At 46.4% G+C, this 18,088-nt stretch overlaps 1 protein-coding gene across 14 annotated transcripts in view; it reads right to left on the bottom strand.

The window, feature by feature from the left end:
- Window positions 1-18,088, bottom strand: part of HDAC4 (histone deacetylase 4) — a 252,798-nt gene that overhangs the window by 193,052 nt on the left and 41,658 nt on the right. The window contains exon 1 of one of the 14 annotated variants that reach the window (XM_083841236.1): window positions 16,352-18,062. The exons of the other annotated variants lie outside the window; for them this stretch is intronic. The gene's annotated coding sequence lies outside the window, so the exon portion shown is untranslated. Of the gene's footprint in view, window positions 1-16,351; window positions 18,063-18,088 lie in introns of those variants that run through there. 14 annotated transcript variants of the gene reach the window in all.

The following is an 18,088-nucleotide window of genomic DNA, read 5'->3' as shown; positions in this document are numbered from 1 at the left end:
AATCCAGTTACTAACATGAGAAGTATCTGAATAGATTCAAGATTTTTACAGGGGGTGAAGTGATTCTGAGCTAAACACCTTACCATTTAAGCCTATGCATGGGGTGCAGGGGAACGCCCAGATAGCATTAATGAAGTTCATTGAACTGTTTGAAGTCCTACATCCCCAATCTGAAACGAAGTTTGTGTACAGCATCATTCCTCAATGGCTTCTTCCCTCATTCCCTCCAAATCAAGATGGTCATTATCTCACTGTTTGTTTGCTCCTTTGTCCAATTTATTTATTTATTTATTTATTTATTCAGAGGCTTCGTGCTACCCTGCCCTCCCTGCAAGCAGACAGAGGCTACTCAGGATACTCAGGATACTCAGGAGGCTACCCCACCGATTTACCCACCGCATGCCGTTCAGGAATACCACGCCTTCCAGTTCCCCCAGCAGTCCTCCAGACAGGACTAGCATCCTGGTACTCTTATCAGGGAAGCTCCTACGCACACTATAAAAGGGCTCTAAAAGCATCATTTACAACCAAAACCAGCTTACTATCAGTAATTAGAGTATGGCAAGGAGACCAGTTGACGAACGGGGAAAAACGCTGTCCTGTTTATTTAGAAAAGGTTTCATTTCTAGCAGAGCCTTTAATACTTTTTATTATATGTCTTTAAATGTTGTACAGTATTAACCTACCTTCCTCTCTCCTAACCACCTGCCCTTTTGCAGTCTCAACGTTATTTTTTTTTTTTTTAAAGAGACAGCAAATTACAGCATATAGAGAGCAATGTGGTTGGAGGTTTTATTGACACTTGTTTGGAATGACCTGGATAGCTCTTACAGCTTTACCACTTGTGAATAATGGAGACATTTAAAAGCTGAAGTCAATAAGATGTGTGCTACATAAATGTGAGAAGTATATTCAGAGTGCAGATCTCTTTTAGGGTGTTCCCCCTGCAGCCCCCATTAATTAATGCTAAGAGGTGGTGAGAACTTGGTAAGCAGCAAGGGCAAAACGAGGCAATTTAATGCCACATTAGGTGCCCAAGGACAACAAATCAGACGACAGAGAGAAGGGACAGCAGTATAAGGAACTGCGCTCGCACCTCTGGAAGAGTTCCACATCAGTGACCACGAATGGCCAAAACCAAAGCAGAAGTATGTGGTTTGGTTTGCAGTTTCACAAGTCTAAAGCAAGAGTGATGTTTGAACACCATCAGATTTTGAAGAAAAAAAAAAAAACAAAACCTGTAACAGATTGCTTGATCTCTCTGACATTACAAACCCTCCGCTTCAGGAACACCTCGAAATGTGAGGAAGAATAAAGGACTAACAAACAACGATTATGGAAAGGAAGCTTGTTTCTCCTAAATCCTCAGAGTCCTGTTAGGAAGGGAATTATGCAAACACTGAACCTGCAGCACAGCAGAGACTTCCCAGGTCTTCCCAATCCAACGGGAATGCCCACGTAAGAACCTCCCAAACGGCGATTACGGGAAATGAAACCTCCCGATTTACTGGAAGTAAGCAAAGGCAGAGGCCTTGGCATGGTCATCAGCATCTCCATCTGGCTGTAAAAAGCTTACTATGGAAGTACAGCTCGCGGTACGACCAAGAAAAAAGGAAGCCTTACTGCCTGTGTAATGAGTTACTGGGCTAGGAGGAAAAATGGGGTGAAGCAATTAAAAATCGGGGATCACCCAAAATGCCATGGCTCAAGCAGCAATACCTTGACTCTGTACTTTGCGTAGCTGAAACTCTTCATAACTAGTTTTTTTTTTTTTTTTGCACGCCTGTCAACAAATCCATCTTTGATAAAAACATGTCAACCACTCAAAGTATCGTGACTGCCATGTCTATACACATCTCTAGAGCTGACCTCAAGCATGTTTCTGATGCAGGCAGCTTCAAGCACGACAAAGAGTCGCCAACTCTGAATATTTAACATAAAATTGGTGAGAATTTTCTAGATGCGCTGGAAATCTGAGTTGCTACAAGAGTCCCAGAGGAGCTCTGGCTGATAAATCATTTTTATTGCTGGAATACCAATTTGGCAATTAGGGGAAGAAAGGGGAAGGAAGTGTTATTTTATACGTACCATTGTTAGGAAGGAGCACTATCCAAACCAAAAAAAAAAAAAGAACACGAGCAGTGAGACTCACGGCACTTGCTTCCACCGCGGTGGGAACTATCCTTACTTAAAAGAGCCGTTTGCCATTTCCCTGCTCCCACCAGGAGAACACAAAGGCACTCAGTTTGCACTTCTTGGAAGACGCTGCTGCTCGGCGCTGCAGCTATTTATAGCGTGAGCAGCTCAAGGTGCGTGCTGCTGCAGACAAGTGAATGACTTGTTTTCACGGTAATTGATCTATACAGCACGGATTATATAAACAGTTGTTTCTTGCTCATTTCCACTCCCCCAGCATCTCCCATGATAAAAATGTACTTGTCAATACAGCAGCTGCTATCAGGCAGCAGAACTGTTAGCAGCTGCAAGGTCTGTAGCTTGGAGCTCTAGGTGAGCTCTGTAAAGACGTGCAGAAAATACAGCTGTGAAGCTTTCGCACGCAGCTGTATACAGATTAGTGCTCTCTCCTGTTTCTCTTTCCACGCTATTCTTCCGCAGTTTACACAAAACACAAAGCCAATTTTCTCAACTTTACTTGCTGTAAAACCTGGTTTAAGCATATGCGCGCTAATCTTCTGGAGTTGTCCTACTGCAAACTCAGTATTCATACTCTGCTTTCGGAAGAGACAGTCCAATTTCTTTTAAAGCCACTACTTCTACTTCAATAGATTATTATTTCCTGTAAGCTTCTCCTTACCTTTCTGCATCTCTGCATAGAAGATAAAGCTATATTGTGCCCGGGAAGCAAACGCAGTGTCCCCAAAGCTACCGACCTCTCTCTTTGCAGCGCTGTAGGACTGTATCATATCGCTCTGCGGGGCTGCGAACCGGGCTGCCTGAAGTAGTCTTGCACAGAAGCAATCCCCGACTGTCGAGAAAAGCGTTTCACTTCTTAAGACAGTGAAAAATTCACGCCATCAGGGAGAAAACAAACCACTGCTGGAGACACGGCATTCTTCTGGCGACCGCCGCAGCTCCGGCAGGGAGCACCAGAACGAGCCGTGAGCGGGCAGAGATCAGTGGGTGAGGTGGTCAAAGGTGCGCGATAAACACGGCTCGAAGCGCTGCGAGAGCTCACGTTCAGCTCACATACACACAGACCAGAGCTAAATTTGCCTTCTCACTTGACACCAGTCCCCAGGGCGAAATGCAGACAACTGTCCTCGCCTCTCCACCCCCTTAGGGGAGGAAAAAAAACAAAGCGCTTTTTTTTTTTCCTGCACCTATTTATACCAGCGGGCTCTGCACAGAGCTGGGGGCTGCCTCCCCGACCACCATCCTCAGGCGAGGAGCTCCTGCTCCCCGGGGCTGGATGCACACCTCCTCTGCACGCAGGGACAGCCCGGCCACTGCTGGCCTGCTCCGCTCTCTCCAGTGCTGGTATCAGAGCAAATAAGTCTGGGAAGCTGCTATAAACAGGCAGAGATGAAACAACTGAGCTGTTAAACACACGTATGAGTGTGTTTATTTTATCTGGGATCAACCGGTGCATACCTTGTATCGTCCAGGTTAATCAGTTTATCAGAGCTTGATTGAAGCAGGACCCAAACAGCTGCAGTTTAACTTTATGGCACAAGGAGTGTCCCCTACATGCAAATTCCTTATCGTTTATCCATTTTAAAATGTAATTACAACTCTGAGAAGAGAATCAAGGCTGGAACCTGGTTAGCGTACACTCAGAGCTCAGGGCTCTGAAACTCACTTTCATCCACAGATAGAAGCCACTGGAAAGAAGAAAAAACAACTTTGTTTTCCCAGCAGTGATTTACCCAGTTTAATTTTGCTAGCTGTGCATTGCAAAATCAATGCTTACCTAAAGAGCTGCCTGTTGAGCAACACGGTCTATAGCTCTGTTGCAACTGCAGCCGAGAGCCGGGCGCTGCGCTCCGGAATGCCGCTCGCCTCGCACGTCCCCTCCCGCTCTGCTCCCTTCCTCCCCACGGTAACTCCGCTTTGCTTTTCAAGGCTTCAGAAAGCGCAGAACACACAGGGGGTTGCAATATAACACAGCCACCTGACATCACCTTTCGGCTCTGCTTTTAACAAGCCATTTTTTGTTACCTTACAGACTGGGCTTCATGGTCTTTTAGCCATGAGTGTTGGCTCCGTGATAAGCGTGCACAGAGCTGCTTGTCCCACGCCGAGGATCTGCAGGCCTCTGCACAGCTCAGCTCTCCAGGCTGAATGGCCCCCAAAAAAAGAAGGGAAAAGCCCCCAGATGTCACTGGTCTGAACCCACATTGCAGAGATACCCAGCTTCCTTTCTGTGGTACGACTGAAGGCTGGAAGGCCATCCTACAGCATTAAATCGAGTCCTAGCATTCTGCCCTGGCACCTCTGCTTGCCATTACTTCAAAAACAGGTATTTCGTAGAGTTTTTAGGGGACTCATACAAAACCAGTACTAAACAACCAAATGCAAAGGTGTTTAACACTAGGTGCTGGTAGAGAAAACTCACTTCAAGTCAAGGCAGCAGCGTACAACATTTGCTTAGCAGAAAGAATTGCAAAGCTGTCTTGCAATTAGTTCAAATATAAACACCTTCAGACAGGAGTTTATTCCAAGAGGTAACACAGAAAGCACAACTGAATTGCAAGACCTCAAGAGAAGTCAGTCAAACTCTCAGTAATATCAGATTTACACCAAAGTGTCTTCGAACAGAGGAGTTCGGGATGCTGTTTTACACAGACTGTCACATTGCTTAAACATTCATGACGGCATCCGCAAAGCTGGGAATTATTTTTCATCAATTTTAAACACAGTAACTAAACTGAGGGCGTTGCATTAGTTGGGAACATACACGTAGACCCCGACAGACGTCAGAAAAGTGCAAGTTTCTCAGCTGAACTTTTGCTTTCAAACCTAGAGGATCTCAACTGACCAACCAGCGCTAAAGGAGCAGGCCTACCTGAAGAGAAATAGTAAATACCCATTACCACATCACCTCTGCCTGAAAGCTGCCATCCCACGGATGGATGCAGAGAGCCATAAACCACCCTACCTCCAAGCAGACACGGACCCTACAAACATTTTGCTGCAGCCTCAGCAGGTGAGGAGTCACTCGCCCCTCCACAGCCCGCACCCGAACCGCCGATGGCCAGGAGGTACTTCTTTTCCCTCCGTTTGTGCTTAAGGGAAGGAAGTTCATTCTGGGTGAGAGACAAAACGTGTGCAACGAGCAGCTCTGTTTCACCAGTGCCAGCCCCGCACGCACCAGTGCAGGCTGGTGTCTCCCCACGGGCACAGACGAGGTGCTTGTCTCGGCGCAGAAGGCTCCCACGTGCGTTTGCACACATGTGCGTAACATTTAGCAGCAGCAGCAATCCCCACTTCTCATGAAAACCCCATTAGTCACTGATAATGCTGTGATGCGGGCAGGCCCTGTGTTCCCCACACGAACAGCAGGTGCAGACACCGAGGGCTCTGTCGTGCTCTGCATCTTTTCCTGGGAACCTGCCCCAAGGAGCTCCCGCTGCTGATGCCCCGAGGCCGACAGCCCTGCACTGGTGTTTGGAAGGCACTCCTCGCATCGCTCACAGCAAGGTGGTGCTTCCCTCTCCCTCCCGTAAGTGATGAAAGGTTCATTTATTCGGGAGCCGACTACGGTGGTTCTCTAGCTTACCTGGGAAAGCTTCCCATTCACCACAGGCGAGCGGAGTTTTCGAGACATGAATGTCTGTTTTATGAACATCTGCACTCGGTGAATGCTCCGAGTAGAGAAGTTATAAATGCAAGGATTGTGCACACGGGCAATACATTATATCTCTTAGGAAAAAAACACTAGATGCGAGATGGTATAAAAGCCTAAACAGCACTGGTCAGCGATCAGACTGCCTCATCTTTAAATTCACGAGAACATCCCTAGCTAGTCCCTTCTTTTGGCAGCTCTCCCCAGTACACTCTTTCAACATAATCAGGCACACTCCAAAACTCACAGTCCAGGTGCTCCCCGGATAACCAAGACACAACTACAGCCCCATCATGTGCAAGCCCATCCCATGCAACACCGAGTAACTTCTCCAGAAAAATCCCCAAGTGAAAGATGAACAGTAGAGGAGGCCACATACCCTTAATGCTCAGCCAGAACGCATGGCCCAATATGTTCTTCAGCAAGACAATGTTCTCACTTCAATAACCTGCCTAGTACCCCCAGAATAGTATACTATGGACGTACAACCTTTGTCCAGCACAGCAGGCAAGAGCCTGGAAAAACAAAATCTGTGGGAGAAGGCAGTGAGGGAACAAAGGTGAGTCCCCTCCCTGGGACAGCAGCTTCTCTGAGCTCTCTTTTTCTGGGGCAAGATCACAAAGCTTCAGAAAGCAGCAGCTGCCTTGGGGCAGGACATGAAGCGATCTGCTCAGCTCTGTGCTATGCTTCAGCTCACACAGAAAATGCATCATTTTTAGTGGTGGCAGCAAGCCTGCAGGTGAGCATAAGTTAAAGAATTGCTATTAAAAAAATTCCACAGACACATGAGGGTCAGCAGTGGAGATAATGGAGGTTTTACTCAGCAGGTTTCATCCACTGTGAAATCTGGGGGAATTATTCCACAGGCATGTTATCCAGAGTCTGACACTGGCACCAGAATTTACCCCTCTACCCGCAGACTTTGCTTACGTGATGTTATTTTGTGCGCCTTTTCCTCCTGCTACAGCATAAAGGCCAGGTAAAATCCATGCACAAGTCGGTGTGATTAATCTGCTGCATCTGTGCTTCCAGCACACATCATGTTCGACTGAAACAGCTAATTTCACAGCTTCAGAAAACACCAACAAATTTCACATCTTTCTGCAGCAAAGGGACATCAGCTACACGTTCCCCTGTAGGACTGAAAAGCGTTACAGAATAAACCCGTGTTTCATCTGAGAACAGACTACAGCGCTGCAATAGTATGACAAATTGACAAAGTCTGCAAGCTAATTTGTATCAGCCTTTAATCAAGAGTTTCTAGTCATTTTCCTTTATTATCGTCTCTGTTGAGGACAAATTAAAACTTACTACCAAGATACCAATACATACTTACTACCAAGAACCCGTTTCCACAGTACAGCTCAAATACATAAGCAAAGGACACATGTGCAAGTCCCAGTAACGCCATCACCTTTCAGTTACGCGTACAGGAAAGCTTTTTCTGTCTACAGGATCTTCTAGCTGCCGCTGGTCAGCTTGGGCTTCCTCCTGCTGCTGTGCAGAAGAGGGCAAGAGACCAGCAGCCAGAGCTGGAGACCGGCTGCTGCAAGAATTAATGCTCTCCTTAAAACCCGAGGAGGCAGAACCTGACAGCTCTTAAGTACCATCCACCACAGACACCAGCTTTAAAAAAATTGCCTCTCTCAGCTCAGCAGTTTGAGTTAAGAGCTCTCTTCAACAGCAATCCTGAAAGCAGGCCCCCCCTCGACTGTTTTCTTAGCCGAGCTCCAATTTCCCTTTGAAGGCCAAGACTCACAAAACCAGAAATGTTCTCATTATTATAGCAGCTGATTTGACACTACAGAAATCAAATTCTAAGCACCTCCTTGTGTGCGTGTTTTTTTTTTCAGCAAATACTTTATTACTTTATTATATTGCACACATTTAACTCTTCTGTCATTTTGCACAATTTTGGATTTGATACAATAAAACAGACGAGCGTGACAGCATAAATAAAAGGGACAGAAAACCAACCGGCTATATACTAGATCAAAGGCACTCCCCAAAACTTCAGATTTTTAAGCAAATTGTACTTCCTTGACTGTTTTCACTAGCAGTCATGTGTTCGTGCATGCAAAACACATGGCAGGTGTTGGCTGGTGTGGGACGGAAAAAATTCGCTCTGGATGACCGTACGGTGCTGAGAGTTCACTCTGCACGGATGAGCAGCAGAGGTGCACCGAATCCTTCGCCACACAGTTACCAGAAAGGCGATACAAAAACAAAGAAAAAAAAGACAAAACTGAACAACACTTCCAGTTGGAAAGAGCGAGGTTTGGGGAAGCAGTGATAAGAGAGGTTTTCTCACCGTCTTCACCAGCACCCCCGTGCTCCCCGCTGTGGCTAGATGACCAGGAGCCCTGCAAGGCTCAGCAGCACCAGGAGGTACCGGGATTCTCTTTCAGAGCTCCCTCGCAGGTTAGGATTATACCAGCCTCAGAACAGCATTGATGTTTTGCAGGATCAGACACGGAGCTGATGGACGGAGCTGATGCAGGGGCTGTACAGGCACTTGCTGAACTGACTCAGTACGGGCTGAGGGGCAGGAGGGATAAAAGAGGTCAGCTTCCACACCCGAAGTCTGGAGCAGAGCTAGAAGATGCACCACGACTAGTGACTGCACTCACAGTCGAGACCAAACCTCCACAACCTTCGGAAGCGTGGGGAACGGAGTTCTGCCTTCCCACCGCTGAGCTGGGAGGTTAGAAAGCACACACACAACTAACCAGCCTGGCCCCAGTTTCTACTCTGAGAGCTTTTTAAGTTTAGCTTTTCTTCCAGACAGAAAACAAGGTATTGATGCTTCCTCTCTATTTCCTAGAGATTTCAGCAAGCCCCACGGGGCCCAATATTGCATTCCGTTTGCAACAGCTCCTGCCTACAGATTTGCCACAGCAGGCAAACACGTTATGACATTGAGATCAAGACTCACACGCGGAAACTCACTGCCCTCTCCTCTAAGGAGGACCATCTGCTGGGCTGCCGAGAGCACGGCCCCCGGCCATGCCTGCGAACTCCTCATCCCTCAGCAGGTATCTCTACATCAGCTGAAGCCGCATCTTCTGGAGAACTGGCCCGGCTCTGAGCTAGGAAGTTGCCAAAATAACTGAAGTAGCGACTCTGCAAAACAGCTAAAGCCATGGTTAAGACATCTAATGGCTCTCTAGATAGAAGTTTTGGATTAAGTATGTGGTAATGGGATAATCTGTGCATAAGAGCAGACTTTTTTTTTTTAAATAGCAGCAATTCAATCCTTTTGCATTAGCTATTTCTTTAATCAGGTATTACAATACCAGAAGCTTTAACATTTCCAGCAGAAGCTTAAAACTCTTCCACAAAGGTTGACCGAAGTACAAGACCAGTCTGAGGCTGAAAGGCATACCAGTTCCAAAGTGGACTTCCTTCACCTTGCTCAATGCAAGTCATTTACAACTTGTCTGAAAACACGACTTTGTGGTTGGAGGTAGAGTGTTTTGATGCATGAGTTTTTTGTCGTTGTTTAGACACAAACTGTTTTTTGAAGAAAAATCTCAAAATCGCTCCCATGAGTATGCTCACCAACACAGCCCCAGTAGATTTTACACTCCTGCTGCACATGAACCCGTCCAGCACTTTGTTTAAACCACACTGGTGCTTGGCTGTGCTACGCTTTGCATGATTAAGAAACCAAAAAACGCCTTTGCAATGCAGCAGCCTATCGGCCATGCTGCATGTACAGGTCAGCACTGTGGGCTAGGTTCTTTCTTAGTGCCATAAGATTTTAAGCATCTTTCAGTCCACATTTAGGGTACATAGTATGAAATCTTGGAGCTTTAGTGTTGACCAAGTAATGTATTTAAGGGCTCTAGATCCAGACAGTTTGATTTTATGGAACGGCATCATTTTCACTGTAGCTTTAATACCTCTTCTCCATGAGTTACTCCTGCTTGCATAATTGCACGCAAAAATCCCAAACCAGTAAGTAAAAACAGGACCAGGAACTGAGCTGAACTCCTCTTACTTCAAATGGCACAGTAAAAGTTAGATCTTTCAAAAGGTTTTTGATTTAAAATGAGCCATGGGGGAAAATTACTCAGAATTTCTTAGAGAGGTTTTTATATTTGCAAAACAAACAAAAGCAACTCCAAAGCAAAAACCATGAAGAAAAAGAAAACCTCACTTTGCTAGAAGGACTGTGTATGGAGCTCATCGGCGAGATTCTTCTAGGCTGCTCAGGAGGTAAAATGAGGATGCGAGAAGGAAGCATCCAAATGCTCATTCCACCTCCTCATGCGCTCAAGAGCCTACCCGTCTCCCTATTCTTTCCCCACCCTCTGGTCAAAAGTATTTCAAAAGGGATCACAGTACCAACAAGCTGCCTTTTTAATCACAGAACGGTGAAGAAACCAGGAACAGAAATAGAAATAGAACAATTGCATTAAGACAGCACTGTCCATTTAGTCTTAAGTGCATGCACATCTGCCCCCAGAACGCTGCAGTGGTATTCACAGATGAGTCATTTATTTGATATAAATGAATTAAAGAAATAAAAGATATTCTGTGTAAAAAAAAAAAAAATCTGCTGCCATCCTAGTGGAAATCAAGCGGTAAGAGAGAAGGCCAAGCTTCAGGAATACTAAGGGCAAGGACACAATCTGAGCCGAGATGTTCCTCATTCCCCTCGCAGTGGACAGAAATATCCTCAATTGTGTAAATAAAGTCTTAGTCAACAGCACGACAAATCCGTACACAGATAAATGTCACATGTTGACGTCAGTGCCAGCAACCTAATCAAAGTACAGCCTTCATCTATTTTTAAACCCTAGTTAAAGCATTTAAAATAAAAATCATTAAAACGAGTCTTTAAGAAAAAAGCCTCCTACAACCCCACGCACCAGTAACACAGGGCTGAAGTATTTCCTTCTCTCTGGTACCGGAGACACAAAACTGAGAACCCAGCCCTGAAACGGGCTGTTCCATCTGATGCGTCACCGCACTAGAAAGCAGCAGATAAGGATTTGGGAAAGCGTACACATCAGATTGGCACTAGCATTTGTATTGGAAATTTACCCAGACAGGTTAAAAATAACACCGCGAACATTCGCAGCCATTCTGAAGGTCGCTTTCCACAGAAGTGCTGTTTTTATAGTACGAGCTCCTGGCGACATGTGACCAGCTATTGCTAGTATTTTTGTCCCCAGAAAACACACTCTGCACAATCAGGTTCCCTTGGCTCAGAATTAAGGTCACAGAGCCTGGTCACAACCAATACGACAGAGCCGCAGCACAGAAATCAAGCCCAGCAGCTACTGGATTGACTTGTTTTCCTTTTCAAAGACGACTCCTTGTAAACACTCCACTGACTCACGTTAGAAAAAAGGAAAGAAAAGGTCATTTCCTTCTACCAGCACTCTCGGGCTTACGTGGCTGTCACGTATTTCTACGGTTTTAAGCGCTGTTATCGCAGGCTCTGGTTTCAATACCGCACAAGGCAGTGCGAAGCAAGCAGCAGCGTTCGCAGGACAAGGCAGGAGACGTCCCCAGCCTGCTGGCCTCAGAGAGCAGTGACGTGACATCCAGCAAGGAGCCTGCTGTATAAGAGAGCTGCATGGATGGCCTCGACGGCGAACCCACCAAGATGCTCGCCGCAGTGGCCCCCGAAGACGTTCTCTGTTCACAAAGGCAGCGAGTCGTACAGAAAAGTCTCTTCTCAGCAGTTAAATCTCTGGTTTAGAGGAATACGCTGTAACATGAAGGCTCCCCCAGGGATTCCTTCCCGGAGACAACAGCAGGAGACCACTAGCCAAAGAACAGGAGAGAACAGCCTGTAAATTAGTATCTAAAGTTTGAATCTAAATATTCAGATCAGATTCAAGTTCAAGGAGGAAATGATCCAATTTTGTTGCGTCCATCCCATCCGATCTCCTTTGCTGATGTTCACCATGCTCCATACCCGACATGATTGGTACAGACCCAACTCGAGCTGAAGCTCAAGCCATGCGGTTCTCCACCATGCTCGGGACTGAAGCAAAACGACATGAAGTCCCCAAGTCTTCCGTCAGCCCCTCCAGCAAGCCAGGCCCAGCATTCATTACCAAGGCTCGTTACCGCTTCACGTGGTATCGGTCTTATTTCCAGAAGACCACTGCCTATCACCCAGCAGCACGCGGGGTGCCAGCTCCAGGAGCCTCGTGCCCAGGGACGAAGCCCACCGTGCACCTGGCCTTGCAGAAATGGAAGAACCCAGTAGTTTGCTTTCTAAGGGCAGCTAATTCACAAACATTAAGAACTTCTTCGCACGAGAGCGTGCCATCCCTCATTACTGGAACCTGCAGAAGTCATTACTAGGTACCAGTAGAGATTTCGGCAGTAACCACGTATAATGAACTCCTTCCCAGGTGTTCTTGTCCACTTTCCAGGTTGTCCTTGAGAGAAGCAGTAAGGATTGGATGCTGTTTGTACAGGCTGGCAGCAAAAGCTCGCATTGATCTCGTATCCTCGCTCTTCGCTGCGTTTTGAAAAGAAGAAACTTGCTGTTTAAAAAGAAGCAAGGATCTTTCATTCATTGCCAGCACTTCCTTCAGCTGGAACATACAACTGATTTAACAGTTTCTTAAAGTTATCTGTGGAACACGGACAAATGAAGATAGCAGATTCATGAAAGATTCCTGACTTATTATTCCTTACAGAGAGACAGAAAATAAAGGCCTGTTTAGCATCTAAGGTATGCCTAGCAGCAGCCACCCAGTAAAAAGCTGTCAGTGCACAATAAAAAGATTTTTATTCAGGGGAACATGAAAGCTTCATCCATAACATACTCCACAGCTGTCAGTGAAACAGAGCACCAAGAGGAACTGTAAATCAGCGGTGCCAAAGCCAGCCTGCAGAACACGCCTGGAATGCCCAACGCAGAGCGCGGCTCCCGGAGCACTCCTGCTCCCCCGAGCCCCGGCTTCTGCACAAAATCTGCATTTCCAGCCCCCCGGCCTCCGCCAAGCACGAACTCCACACCAGCAAGGTAGTGCTGTCCTGTGAGCTTAACCAGACAGAGCAATACAGAAGGGAGAAGAATAAGTCTTCAGCAGCAACAACATGGAGGTTCAAAAACACGAGGGGAAAACAGGAAAATTAAAATCACTCACCACTCTGAGATCTTATATATGCTTCAACTTGTGAAGATGCATATGAAGATAGATGTTTATCGATTTCTCTCTCAGCCAAGGGGTTGCCTTATTTAATGGAAGACAGCAGAGATAAACCTCCTGGATAAACTATCAGTGGAGGAATCCATTTCCCCAACAGAAAGGATCAATGTTTATCCATTTTCCCTTTTATCCTCCCAGTCACACAGTGAATTTCAGAAAACAAGCTAACCGCAGCTTCCATCTGCTCTCCTCCTAGACATTTCTTCAGCTAAAGAACCCACAGCAGAGCCTGCATCAAACCTGTTTGGACAGGATTTTCTTACAAAACTTAATCAAGCATGATAAAGAAAGCAGCTTCACTTGGAATGCTAAATTTAGTGCACGCCTGCAACCTGACCATACAACCTATACAGCTGGACATACAGAGGTGGTCCCCTGGGACGAAGCAGCTTCGTTCAGCTTGTTTTAAATTAGAAATACCCTAGCTAGTAGATCTGGAGTAGCACACAGACCTTAATTACATGAAAGAACATAAGTACAGAATAACAAAGTCTTTAAGCAAGAATCATGCTGAGAGCTCTGAGGTCCCCTGCAGCACTTTCCCAATCCCCCAACAAATAAAACTCCACATTCGGGGGAAAGGAATACAAAGTACATTTACTGTAATACTGGCAGATGAAAAATTGTAATTGCTCTGCCTTGACATCTGGTTTCTATTTCGCTTCCATTATATCAGATTACATAACAAACAGATGATGCACTGGATCTACTGAGTTCTTCTGCAAGTCTTGTGTGGATTTGGTGTTTACATTCTTGTTCATAAAAATTTAAACTATGCCACACACACACAGACAACATTTGAAGCAGACAAAGGCATTAAAGACAAATGAGCAGTTTCCAGAAGGAAAAAAGTAAGGCTGATTTTGGGGGGAGGGAGGAGAGGGGGGTGTTTAAATCCACATAGAAGAGATTCCATTCCATAATTCAGGTCAGAAATTTATTCTGCACGTAACAGCCCTTGCAGCTGTGCAGCCAGAAGTTTATATAAATAAGCCATGAGGAACACACAGGTTTACACCCAGGTGAAGCAGTTATGTAAGCAAGTCACAAATTTAATGATGCAAACACAAATTCCACTTGGCCCTGTCATGTTACTATTATCTACTGAAATGTGACTCCACACCATGTGCCCCCCCCTTCATCTCCTAATTTTGGTCTGCATATCATACATACACACACGTATACGTACTTCCCCCAAACTGGGGCTTTCAAGTCATTTCTGCTGTCATGGTGATTCATGTTCTTAAAAGCATATGGTAAATATGTAACTTTCAAAATCAGACATCTACTTTGCTGACCTTGTCCCCAGACACATTATAAACCTCCTTCTGAGTCAACAGCACATCCTTCCTTTGCAGCAATTCAGGAAGTCATGCAGCAATGGTTATAAAGCTGATTCAGCTGAATACAGGTGATTTTCATATGCCAGCGAGCTTTCAGTCTCACTTCACCACACGAAGCGTGCAGCGTACAGTATCAGAGGAGATTACGGGTTTCTTTCCAGAACATGTCTGCATGTGCTTCCCTCCCCAGCACTGACAGATGCAGCAAAACACCTGCATTTCAGACACAGGACGTAGTGGTAATTCCATAATTGCATTATTATGTACAATACCATCTCTAAGGCTTCTAAATCACACGCTCAAACAATTTCATTCCCTACCCCCACAGTTATCAGGTAGAATGAAATCTCCCCTCAAACACAACACATGGGAACGAAAACCCTTAGAGCTGCAAAATAACATCGCTTGTGACGGTTCATAAGGACTTACAGCACTGTGCCCCTCTCTGCAGTATGCTCAGGTTTTATCTGGAACAGTTCTGACTCACCAAAAATCCCACATTCTCGGTAAATGGCATCCACAAACTATTTTCCATAGTTAGAGTGTGCAGCAGGCGACCCCAAACTGCAAACCACCTCCAGACATCCTACTGCACATGTAATTCATTTCTCCAAACGGCACCTTTGGCAGATGTTCGCATCCTGCAAACGCAGGTAACGCGTTCAGGCCAAAGCATCCAGGTTCTCAGGTGCCCCAGCGGCAAGAATTACTCCATACCTAACTCGGGTTCTCTGCTTTGTGTCTCGGGGCCTAAGCATCTCCTACCGCTTGCCATCAGGCAGGATAATGGGCACTGCCAGCCTGCTCAAGGACCAGTCTTTACGATGGGATTTACAGCTTAAGTGAAGGCTGATTCCTGCAGGGACTTCGTGATTTTGGCTGACGACCACCTCATCACCGCAAGTGATTTTTAAGAGAAGCAAGCATGGGACCTGCTCTGCATGAGAAGAATAAGACAGGCAGAGTAACGATCGCTGCAATTCGGGGGTGTAAGATCTGTCCTGGAATGGGACCAACAGGTCTTTCGGGGAAAAGGGAGCCTCACACGCAGCAGCCGTTACATAAACCCAGACGTACCCTCCTAGCGGGCTTCCTTTAAACGTGTGTCACGCACAGCCACTTACAAGAGCTAATTTCCATTTTTTCTCTGCACAAGCCCACTCACAGGAAATCTTGCAGGATGCGTATCCCTTCGATACCTGAACATTTCAGTGAGTAACATTGCAGGCAATTCCTCTTCCACCCAGCCTACTAACAGGAGCTCGAGCAAAGGCAGCGACTGACTCCCGCGGGCACTGCGCGTCTGCAGGTAGGCAGGCAGCCACCTAGCGCTGCAGAAAGAACAGTATTTCTGATACACTTTTAGTAGAAACTGAACAAATCTTATTTTTATCATCAAAACTGACAAAGAAACTAAGAAGGTGTTCTAAGTTGCCTCTAGCAGCGCAGCTTGCGGTGACCGAAGACCCTGGTAGATGACAGGCAGCCCAGACACCTGAGCCAAACCAACAAGAGCCCGAACAAGACCACCAAGCTTTCTGCTGGAAATGTCTGCCAAGACTCCCTGCTGATGGGACCTCTCTGAGTAGGAGGCTCGTGACATTTAAGTTGCAGCCGGATATGAAAATAATAAAAGCATTCACAGATAACAACTTGACGTTTTCCAATTTTCAAAGGCCAAGTTATTGGCTTTTCCCCCCCATCTTATTCTTGCACAAATCTGCACACATCTACATTACGCGGTGTACAGATGATATCAGACGTGCTGAAAGCATTAGTCATGGCCAGACAAATGGAAAAATATTCCAGAACACCGTAGTTTTCAAACAGCCTATCCCTCAGGTACTACAGGTGCCTGCTGCCAGCTCTGGCAAACACAGCAGCAAAAAGAATATTGTGCTGGTGAAAGAGAATCACTTCTGGCCATGTCTTAACTGGTTTGTCATTAAGCAACAAGCAAGCAATTAATAGTATTAATCTTACAACAGAAAAGACAAGCGTGTTCAACTTCTTACCATGAGGAGCTTTTCCCTCTGAACTTTTCCCCACTGGATCGTGTTCCTAGGAAGCTCAGGAAGAATTACTTGAAGCAGCAGCAGCTTAGGGCGAGAGAGAAGGGAGGGGGAACGAGGAAAAGGAAAAAGCAACGCCACCTCCCATAACAAAACATCATCAAATCAAATACTAAGATATTTAAGGTGTCCTAAGGAAGTTATGTGAAAACCAAGCACGGAGAGATCAGCCCTGAGCAGGGCAGCGAGCAGCATGAAGCAGACAGAGCTGCTCTAACAGCACCAGTGCTGCCCAGATGAGACTGCAGGAGAAGGCAGCTCCCTCCTCGAGCACATAGCTTGTACCTGCCCTCAGCTGCCCCTGCCCCGCTGTTTCTCCAGAAGCATCTGAATTAGTACGCTTGCTCTTCCATTTCGCCTTCAAAAGATCTTTAGATGTTCATCTATTAACACGTGTCAGGGTTGCGTTGCATGCCTAAAACAACACAACTGCAATAGCTCTCTTACAAATCTAAGGCATCGCGGTGGCTGGCAGTGTAACTCAAAGTTAGCCCCCCTCTTCAGTAGTTAGGCAAGGCAAAATCTGTAATTGGGTAAGTAATTGGGCTAGGAAAAAAACAGCAACCAGCTCTCACCAGGCTGTGCCAGCGAAGCAAGCTGCATGCACACCAGCCACCATTTGGACCGCAAAAGCCACGATGGGTCCAGCTTTCAGCGCCGTGAGCACGCCCGCTCCAGAGACCTGCAACATACTCTCAGGGCAGCCATCACAACAGCAAGAGGGCGACCACCCGGTGACCAAAGGGAGGAACAGCTCCACATTCCAGCGTGACGAACTAACACCTGATTTAACTCCTTTCAGCTCTCCTCCAGCTGAAGGCTTGCCCGCACTACCTTAACTCGCTCTGAGTAAGACACCGTGCCTACACCATCCCCGAGCCCGTACGGATGAGATCTTTATAGCTGGTGAAGGAGTTCAAAGCTCTGGATTGTTCTTTGAACACCTCCTCCAGCTGATGGGGGGAGAAAAACAGTCAGCTAAGGGATCCTCTCAAAAAAATCAGCACACAGCCATAGTCATAACAAGTCCTCGAGCATGCCAAGAGCAGAACAGTGAACTCTGCAGGGAGATTGAAGGCTGCAGAGAGAGTCTTAATTTTATGCTTCACGACATTTTTATTTAAAGCAGCATGAGGCAACGTGAGAAAAGGAGCTACATGGCTCTGACTTTCTTGGAGGCCAAAATGAAAAAGCTGTTTCTTCAGCACCAAGATTTCAAGTGCTTATTCATTCCTGCATGTCATCTGTAAGCAAACTACTCCTCCATTCATTACAGGCTGGCAGAATGCAAAGGCGTAGTGCAGAAGTCTTCACTTTTACTATTATAAATGATACTATTTTTGCCTTGAGCCTCCAGCATCACAAATCACATATCCTTCACACACATCACCCCCAGCTCCCTCCACTCAGCTATTGTGTCTTCCAAAGCTGTAGGTGTTTTCCTCCCGTAGCTCTACCTGGTGAGAGCAATCGGGAGCGAGTTGTGACATCTGGCTGCTCTGCCACGGCGCAGCAGCTTTGCAGAGAGTCGTGCGCGCACGGCTGCGCGCAACCGCTCGTTTATAAGGCAGCGCAATTAATAACGGGCTGCACGTGGCCTGCAAACCACTGCTGACAACAGAGCTGCTGGGATTACCGTCCGACCTGCGTTCCACCCCCAGAGCTTTCACCATTAATGTC

This window comes from Anser anser (genome assembly GCF_964211835.1).
Source record: "Anser anser genome assembly, chromosome: 6".
Lineage (NCBI taxonomy): Eukaryota > Metazoa > Chordata > Aves > Anseriformes > Anatidae > Anser > Anser anser.
This window is presented reverse-complemented; position numbering and strand designations above follow the sequence as displayed.